At 33.6% G+C, this 10,629-nt stretch overlaps 1 protein-coding gene across 1 annotated transcript in view; it reads right to left on the reverse strand.

The window, feature by feature from the left end:
- Window positions 1-10,629, reverse strand: part of LOC107731708 (collagen alpha-1(XXV) chain-like) — a gene marked incomplete at its 3' end in the record, with an annotated part of 113,791 nt that overhangs the window by 17,567 nt on the left and 85,595 nt on the right. The gene's annotated exons all lie outside the window — the stretch shown is intronic.

The raw sequence follows: 10,629 nt of genomic DNA on the forward strand, positions 1-10,629 counted from the left end.
TAAACTAAACTAAACTAAACTAAAAAAAAAAAAAACTGAAGCATTTTTAGTAGATTTTTAATGTGATATTATTTTCATGACAATAGAAGAATTCCCATTATAGTAATGCTCAATTTAGTTTTGATTAAATTAATGCATTTTTGTTTAATGTATATTTCATTAGTTTTAGATCAAATAAATTGTATGGGGGGTAAATTTGCTTAATTGTTATGAAAATAATTGGTACAGTACAAAAAATATTATTATCTAAAAATGTAACTATTTTCTTTATGCTAAATTTTTTTATTTTTTTTTATTTTGGGGTGAAATATGACCTGGACATGCCTTGACAGTTTTCATTAGATTCACGATTATAGAAGTCCATATGAGCCAAACTTACACAGTAATTTGACCAAGGCAGTAGAAAGGTGTAAAAACAGCCCTACATATGTGATGCAGAAACCAGGACAATTTCAACTTAAAATTGATCTGGATTAGGTGCAAATCCATTGTTCACAAACAAATGCAGTTGAAGTGTGCATATCTGTGCACCTCGCATCACTTCCTGTTCGTGTATATGAAAGTCAGAATAAAGCGGCCGAGGGCATACCTCCACCTCCCAGACGGTAGCCAGGCCCCCCTACTCTCTGTTCCTCTGGTTAACCGATTAACCCCCTCCTTCTCTCTGTCCCCTGGGCACTAAATCACTTCCATCAACCTCTTTCCCTCCTCTCTTCTTTAGGTACTTTGAAATAGAAACCATACCTGAGCGAGGCAGGACAGGGGGATGCTGGGATGCTAACGAGCTCGGGTCGCAGACACACTTTTCTTGTTGGCATTATTGTTATTGTTCTAGGTTAATCAACCCCTGCTGATTCAACCCCTATTAGAAAGATTGTCAAGAAAGGGTCTCATGGTTTCACTTCCCCGGTGCCATTCACTTTACTAAATCTAAAGCATCCGGCATCCTTATAGGAATGTTCAAGGTTCAATTCAACTTAATGGAACAGTTCATCCAAAAATGAAAATTTGCTGAAAATGTATTCACCCTCAGGCCATCCAAGCTGAGGATAAGTTTGTTTCTTCATCGGAACATAATTGGAGAAATTCAACATCATGGATCCCCTGTAGTGAATGGGTGCCGTCAGAATGAGAGTTCAAACAGCTGCTGAAAGCATCACAATAATCCACAAGTAATGCACACAAATCCAGTCCATCAGTTAACATCGTGTGAAGTGAAAAGCTGAGTGTCTGTAAGAAACAATTCCATCAAGACATTTTAAACTCTTGCTTCCAGCTAAAATTCAATTCACTGCAGAGGATGCATTGGTGATCAAGTGATGTAATGCTAAATTTCTCCAAATCTGTTCTGATGAAGAAACAAACTTATCTACATGGCCTGAGGGTGAGTAGAGTTTTCGGGGGAACTATTCCTTTAAACTCTGTGACATGTTGTCGATTAACACAGCAAATACGTTCTACATGTCTGTCATTTTGCAAAAACAAGCTAAAACTGAGTTTATAGTCATAATGCAATTAAAATCTATACACTAACCAGGTGTTTTCCCGCAATTTTTCTATCTATAATGAATGCAAAATCTTGCTGAAACTTTTTTCCAAAACGTTTAAAAATCGTATCAACCTCAAACTTTTAAACAATAGTGTACGTTTTAACTTCTACATCTTAACTTCTGTTTGTTCCAGTATCCTGATGAACACAGCAACACAACCTGTTTGAAAACAAGCAGTCTTACAAGTCCATTTATTGCCGCTGAAATTACACACTTCGCCTAAGTGTTGTAACAAAAAATGTGCTTCACATTACTGCTTCAAATTCCCTCCAGGACGAAGTGCACTGTTGACTTCAGCTGTAAATACATAAGCATACACACAATTATTGTTTGTTTTTATAAACTGAGGAACTTGCTGAAGTTATTATCCAACGTAAACGCCAGGATCTTATTGATGCTTAAATTAGAAACTGAGCTCAAACTTGTATAAAACCTGTAACATTCCTTTCCAGAGGTTACAGGTCACTGTAACAAGTGTACTGGAAGTTGCTTTCTACAAACCTTTCAGTCTTTGTCTATAAATTGAAGCTTCTAACATTCTCCTTCTATTGCTCTCTCTTTCGCTCATATGGTCTGTTCTATATCATATACGGCTTTCTGCTCAACCTCCCCTATTGTAATGACGTTCCAGGGTTTGTGTATGATAACACAAATCATAGTCAACATAGTGAAAATAGTGAGTCGTGGCTTCATCTTTGAGCTCTTGGGGCTTACTGCACTGCACACTATCACGTTACAAAAGACCCAACCAATGCCTATAAATACAAGTGTAACAATGTTCTTCCCCAACAGAGCCCATAAACACCATGAGGAACTGAGGCTGATGGCTCAATGCTGAAGACACAGACGAAAGGGGCCCTCTCATGCTTTTTATCTGTCAGCATTTGATGAACTGTCTCATGGACAATTATCGTAACAGTAACAACTGCGAGTTTAAAAACTTGAATCTGGATGCAATTGAGGTCTCCGGGGTCTTAAATGTCTCCTATGTTCTCCCCTATAACTGTCCCGTTACGTTAACATTAAGAAATCGGATAATTGAAGTGTATCCTTATTCTCATCTTTGACGATCTAACCACTCGAATTCCAATCCTTGTCCGATCAAAAAGGTCTGGTTCTTATAGTCATGCATAGGCTTGATTTAGCTACTGTGCCATTTTGTCTTAAACTAATGAAAACATTGCTTTTCTCCGGCTTTGTGTTGGGCGCAACAACTGTTCGCAATAAGCGTCAACAGTGAAATCACCGAATTCAATCTTCTCAGTTTCTAAACCACAACTGTGTTTTCCTCTCCAATATCCCTCGCTGACAAAATTATAGTCTACAAATGGAAAGGAAATGAAATTCATACCAGAATGTGTGGGTGGTTTGTGTGAGGTGACAACCCCGTGTCCCGGGAAAATTTTACGTAATCTGTCTAACAAGAAGTTCACACATTATCCTATTATTCAATTATCCAACATTGGTAACTCAATAAAATAATACATTGAACTTGAACCAGTTTCTCTGCATAACTATAGAAAAAAATTACATGTAATCTTTAAATAACCAGGCTTATTAAAGTTAGTTAAAACTATGAAAAATGTTCCATTTTATTATTTTGCACTTTTAAATGTTTCCTGAATGTTGTAAAGCAAGAAATACTAATGTTTAAACAAAGTTTCATAAAATAAATTTTTTTATTTTTTTATTATTATTTTACCATAAAGATGTTTAAAACTGTATATATATATTTAAAAATATATATTAAAAATTATATATTAAAAACACAATAAAATTATTAAAACTTACTAAACTAAACTTTAACTCAAATTAAAGGTAAAACAGAAAATAGAAAAAAATAATTCAAAATATGAACAAAAACTGTAATAGAATTAATATTATAACATGCTGGAAATTTGGGTGTAAGTTAGAGGCTGTGAAGTTTTTCACTATATGTTCAAGCATCATTTAACTTTTTTTGCAATTTACTTTAGCAGTCTTGCAATGTGACAAGAACATGTAATATTTCAAATTACAGTATGTACAAAACCTATATATATAAGAATTTAGATAAATTGTTTACTTGCAATTGCTGGTAGTGAAAATCAAAATTGAACAAAAACTGTAATAGAATTAATATTATAACATGCTGGAAATTTGGGTGTAAGTTAGAGGCTGTGAAGTTTTTCACTATATGTTCAAGCATCATTTAACTTTTTTTGCAATTTACTTTAGCAGTCTTGCAATGTGACAAGAACATGTAATATTTCAAATTACAGTATGTACAAAACCTATATATATAAGAATTTAGATAAATTGTTTACTTGCAATTGCTGGTAGTGAAAATCAAAATTTTCAAACTTTAATCGATAATTTAAGCTGTTTTCATCACCAAGGCATTATTCACCGCACTTTAACAAACTTCTTTCATGTTCATGCGAAATGCAAAAAACAGAGAGAGTTATTTGGCTTTCTGTGATGTCTGACAGGTGGTTTATGTTGACTGGAGGAGCTTGTAACAGAGCAGGAAATCTATATTTTTTCCCCTATTTGTATCCCATTAAGATTTTTTCATTGAGACATTTATGTAAAAATGAATTTATAATAAATACAATATAAAATAAATATAACAAATATGTGAATATAAATATATTAATAAATGTATTTCAATTATAAAATGTTTATTTAGATTTTGTAGTGAAATATAACCTGGTCATGCTCCTGACCTGTTTTGTAAGATTCATCCAGGTACCATAGTGATTTTTCCTTCATGTTGAAAAAATGTTTTATTCCAAATACCAAAATTATATAGAAAATCAACACAAAATCACTATTTGCCACAAATTAACTTGTTTGCAGTTCACTTAAGCAGTCTTGCAATGTAAGAAATACATGCAATAATTTGAATTATGTAAAAAAAAAGAATACAGTTTGAAATGCCATATTAACTATATACATATATTTTATTTAAGTTTCAAACTGTAATTGATGATTTAAAGTTTTCTTTTCAAAAATATATAGAAAATCAAAAGACTACATCTCTAATTCCCAGATTTTTTCAAAGACAAAGCATAAAACAGCAACCAATGTACATCGAAGAGATATTTGGCAGTATCCTTGTAATATATAAACTAATATGACACTGACCAGACCTTCATGCCTTGAACATGCTTGCTTTCTTGTCATGCTTTTCATGCGCTATTAAACAAAAGTGCAATTTTAGCATTATTATTGCAGGGAACATGACTGTGTAAATCTATATGATCTCTGCTTATGAACAGTGTTGTGCTGTACTGCATTAACTGCAAAAATACCTGACTGTATTTCAGGCTTAAATATGATATGCAGTTGCACAGCTTCATTGAGTTTCCTCCTTATTTATATGGCTTTGTGGTGTCTGTTTTGTATTGTTTCAGCTCTGTTGACCAGCCAAAGAAGAGCAGATGAAACCTGGCCATCGGGTATTTTGATTTGAATAACACCATTCGCTCAAATGATTTTAATAAAATACATCTGATTTTTTTTCCAGAATAACAGTTTGTTAGCACATTTTAGCTTTAAACATTCAAAAACTTGAGATTTTTTTATGCATCCGCAGCATCTGCGCACATTTATTGTCCAACCACAGCAAAACAAACATGACCTGTTTAACATCGCTTTTGTGCAAAGATTAAATCAACATTTAAGCCACTCTGCACCAAAAAAACCATATGAAACCCACCATTAGCATGTAAATGTAATGCGTGAGGGTCTGCGTTTGCCCGTGTAAGTGCGGCTATTAAGAGTTTGCCGCTTGCGTGATGGAGTGTTAACTCGCTTGACCTCCAGATAAACAACTCTGTCCCTCCATCCCCAACCGCTTGGCAGTGAAACATTTCCATCTGTGTGTTGACGCTGGAAGTGTTGGTGTTTATGAGAGGGGTTGGACTCGACAGGGTCCCAGGCACTCGTTGGGTGGCTCTCCCATTAGCACGAGTGATTATAATAGTGAACAGCGAGAGGATGTTCAGACTCGCGCTCCGTCAAATGCTGCATGACCAAAGCTGCCTGGGATCCAGGTTAAAGGGTCATGAAGTAGCTACTCATTAAGACAGGTAAGAGGTTACAGTCATTAATCATGACTAGTCCTTACAATTTAGCGGCACGGGAAGCATGACTGCGCACAAACTGATAAAACACTGCGTAAACCTGATGTTTCTTACATGTTTCCAAAGTCATAATAAGCTCCATAATGATGTATTTATGTTATCTGAAAATAAACAAAACTATGTTGTTTCTAATGGTTGCAAGTGATTGTTCTCTCTACACCACTCTGGAACAAGCTGACTGTAAGACTGTAAGATTTTCCTCACACATAAGCGGAACATTACAGTGATATAATCAAATCAGGCAGCATCTGCTTTCTACAGAGGTGTTAGACCCATTAAATCCAATTACAGTTACAAAACAACAGTCCAGGGTCCAAAATTAACACTCACCAAGTATCAGATGCTAGTAAAAACAAGCTTTGCAGTACAGTAAGTAAGGAGGCTTTGTAGTGAGTGACTACAATGAGTTACTTGCCAGTTGGCTGAACATAATACATGATTAAAATAGAATTGGGAGAAGGATAATCTGACCCTCATTCATTTCAATGACATACAAGCCATCTATTAAGATCAATCACAAATCTTTTGCCTCATGTTATTAAAGCCTTTGACCTCTAAACTTTTACTTAAAACAGTTTTTTTTTCAATTAGTATATATGAATTTATATAAATAAAATAGATTTATACATTTAAATATATGTAAATACATGTAATAAAAATGCATGTGCGTAAAACTGGTCATTTTATATTTGGTGAAACTGCTATTTTCCTGTTTATTTATTTGAAGTTGCTTTGAAACAATCTGCATGTTATAAAGTGATATATACATACATACACACATACATACAGAAATAATATAAAAATATTACATTATGTAAATAAAAATATATAATATTAAATACATAGCATTTTATATTGTTTAATTTATACAGTATATATATATATTGTCTACAGTGGACCTCCTGTCCACCTGAATGTCATTTATGGTATCTAGTTCAAAAACACATGTGAGGAGCTAACAGCAAACAGGTACACGTGATCATGAAGTCTTGATTCCTATATTACGCACTCATATTTTGGTGCCCCATTAAACCCATGCAAGGTATGAAAGCCAGCCTCAAAATGCAAGATGCTGTGTTTTTAAATATTGCCGACAAACTCACACAGTCTGAGATGAAAACATTCGTAACTCGAGCACTAGACGTTTTAAATAGAGCATTACTGCAGCCTGTTATCATTAAGCAGTTGCTGATGATTGTAAACCACAAGTCCAGGTTTTGGGGAAGCGGAAATCTTTTCAGCAGGTTTTAGCATTGATGTGAAAATCGCTCTAACATGAGCCATGAGTTTCTTATCACTGTTTGAGGAAAGAATTTGTTTAACTATGCCTAGTGACCACAACATTAGTCTACGGCAGGGGTGTCAAACATACGGCCCGCGGGCCGAACACGGCCCACAGAGGTGTCCAATCCGGGGTATCGTAACCTTAATGTATGCTTTTACCTTTACAGCCACTTCAGCTGTTCATTGATAAAACATGTTTGATTGTGTAGCATTTTCAGTTTAACTAGCGGGTGATAATCAGTGTCAGGTAAGGTTATAATTGGGATTTTATTTCATTAAATAACATGAGAAGAAGATTGTGAGAGGAGAGGAGTCCAGATTGACAGCGCTTCCTGTACAGGGTGACCTTGGGAACGTATTTACATGCATGTTGTAATACTTGCGGAATGCTGCCAGATCACAAGCCCCTAAGCATTTCAGACATTTGGTTGCACAGCCAAATACAGTCAGACAAAGATGACTGGCTATCATTTACACCTCTGAACACCTAACCCATTGATTTCACAGCAGAGACTGCCAGAAGCTTCAGTGAACAGCTCATTCCTCACCGGAAAACTGAGAACGTGTGGAGAGAGTGAGAAAAAGAGAGTTACAGATAGAGCGAGAGAATTCACAGCACTGTGCTGAAATAGCACAGACTGATATTATGATTGTCTAAAAGCATTGCAGATCTACTATTTATCGCTGACCAATATAGAATTATATACATTCAATTTAAAATAATATACACAATATTTAAAATAATAACATAATATAAAATCATTTAAAAATATTATAAAAAATAAAAAATAATAATATTCTAAAAATAATCTTTAAAAAAATCACTGTATATGGAATGCGCAATAATAAATGATGAAGGAATTCATTTGTAATGAATAATTAAATGCGAAATCCTCCAAAGATGACCTTTAAGCGAATAGTTCAGAAAGAAAATACACAGAGTTGACATGAGAGTGAATAAATGACAGTTTTCACTTTTTAATAGACTATTCTTTTCATGCACTTTTTACATTTATCCTGTGTGATTTAAATTAAGTGAATATTTTGAAAGAAAATAAAACATTCAAATCATAGTTTAAAATGAAAACAAGTGTGGAATGAAACACTATTTATTTATTTATTTATTTATTTATTTATTTATTTTTCAAATCTATCTGTGCCAGGCACACTTCACTCAACAAGATCAGATTCTTGGCCTTTCAGTGCACTGAAAACACCTCAAAGAACCTTCCATATGTCACTTAATACGTAACTGTTACACAATGGTGAGAGAGATTTGCATGACATAAGCAATATTATTTTAAATTCAAATCAATAGCATATGGAAAAAACACATTTCGAGTGTCAATGAAATGTAGACCCGTGCCGAGGTAATTAAGTATTTCCCTTTGATATATGTACACACGGGATGTATTTTTGACAGTGTAGAAAACGTGCCAAGTCTGGATTATATGTCAAGCTTCCATGTTTAATGGGACATGATGTTTGTCCAACTTTGAGGAAACTTATCTCAATATAGACAATAGAGTTCACAGTATTCTCTTCTGGGATTTGATTCAGACAAAAGCCTTCACTGCTGTTTAACTTTCCGCTGACAATATTGTTTTTGGTTGCTTGCGAGATCACAGCCAAATGCAACTGAGGTTCCTGGCATAAACACTGCATTGAGGCAGAGGGGTTTCTTTAAAGCACTGCCATTGTCTTAATGTGACTTGAGGAGCAAACTAAGACATCTGAAGTCAAAACACTATACATCTCTGTCACAATTACACGCTCGGATACCAGATGTGAGAAGGCAACTCACAACTGAATCTCTCATTACTCTACGATTACCCAACAATGACGAACAATGCAGCAGCAAACCATGTGTTTCTGAAGGGCTTCAGCATCTGTCGCACTTTCCATGTTGACTGGCCTTGGGCTAGATGTCCCTTATGACAGACTGGATTGTCCATCTTTTCAGAGACTTTAAAAATAATCAAACACAGTACATTGCTCAACTTGATCTGGTGCATGTCCAAGTAAACTGATCAGGCGTAGTTGGACGTAGGAACGTTCAGGAGAATGACACACTCACTTTGATTACTGTGATAATTTGGGATCTTCCTGTGCTTTTTGGACCATATAAGATGGGAACAATCTACAAACTCTAGGCTATATAATATTAAACAAATGCAACTTGTCATGTTTGACTTTACACAGTCTGGCATCCCTGTTCCCACTCAGTTTTCCAAGTTATTGGCTGTTCTCTGTGGTCGGATGTGTTCTGTTGTCTTAATGTCTTCCAGCAATATTTCTGAATAAACTCGGACCGCTCATCTGTTCTGACTGGTTTGAATATTCATGTACTGTATGTATAATTAAGCGTATTGGGCTGATCATCCTTTACACTCATTTCCTGTTTTTTAGTTCTACTGACTCTGATTAGGTGACTCATGATGATACAGATTTTGTTAAAGGGGTCATAGGATGCCCATTTTCCACAAGTTGATATGATTCTTTAGGGTCTTAATGAAAAGTCTGTAACATAGTTTGGTTAAAATTTCTCAATGGTAGTGTAAAAAACACCTTTTTTACCCTGTCAAAAACAGCTCTTTTCATTGAAAACCCATAGGAAAGACAAGTCACAAAAATCTTTTTAACATCAAGCAGGAAGGAAGCATTGAAATTATGTAAAGAACAAATGGAGATGTCTCCTGTTTTTCACAGTTTTCTCTAGAGAAAAAAACTCAGTAAACTCGCAAGAGATCACAATAATGTCTCAAACTGTGCTCAAGATATAGTAAGATACCAAAGTCTACGATTAAAATTTAGATCTCAGTATGAATTCAAACATTTCTCATCAAATCTAGACCAAGTAATCTGAACTATACTATCCACATTTTTTTTTAACTTTGCAACTTTACTTTGTCATAAGTTTGTTTACATTTTAATTACATTTTGTTATTGTCAGTGCTATTTTAGTATCATTGATTCTATCATTATTTTAAGTAAAGGTTTTAGTAATTTTGCTGTTTTTTTTTTAGTAGTTTGTGTCTATATAGTTTTTAATAATTTTTATTTAGGTTTTAGTTTTAGTTATTTTAGTACATTAAGCTAAACTAACTTAAAATGAGAAATGTTGATATAAAGCTGACATTTTTGGATTTCATTTTATTTCAGTTAATGTATGAAACTATTATTTGTTATTAATAATTTGAATTAGTTTTGATTTTTATATTTTATATTTTAAGTAAAGGTTTTAGTAATTTTGCTGTTTTTTTTTTTAGTAGTTTGTGTCTATATAGTTTTTAATAATTTTTATTTAGGTTTTAGTTTTAGTTATTTTAGTACATTAAGCTAAACTAACTTAAAATGAGAAATGTTGATATAAAGCTGACATTTTTGGATTTCATTTTATTTCAGTTAATGTATATTTTATCAGTAATTGAAATATTTTTTATGGTTTTAGTTTTAGTTTTAATTAACTATAATAACGCTTGTTATTGCTAACTAAAACTATTACAAAGTTTTTGGTAATTGAAATAGAGCTGAAATGAAAAAATATATAAATATTTAATATATTTAATTTAAAACTAGAAAAGTAGAAAATAAGTGAAATAAAATAAGTTCTAAAATAAAATAAAGTACTTAAAGTACTCAAAATAAAATTTCAATAAAAATAA

This window comes from Sinocyclocheilus rhinocerous, unplaced genomic scaffold (assembly GCF_001515625.1).
Source record: "Sinocyclocheilus rhinocerous isolate Xijiao unplaced genomic scaffold, SAMN03320098_v1.1 scaffold3446, whole genome shotgun sequence".
Classification (NCBI taxonomy): domain Eukaryota; kingdom Metazoa; phylum Chordata; class Actinopteri; order Cypriniformes; family Cyprinidae; genus Sinocyclocheilus; species Sinocyclocheilus rhinocerous.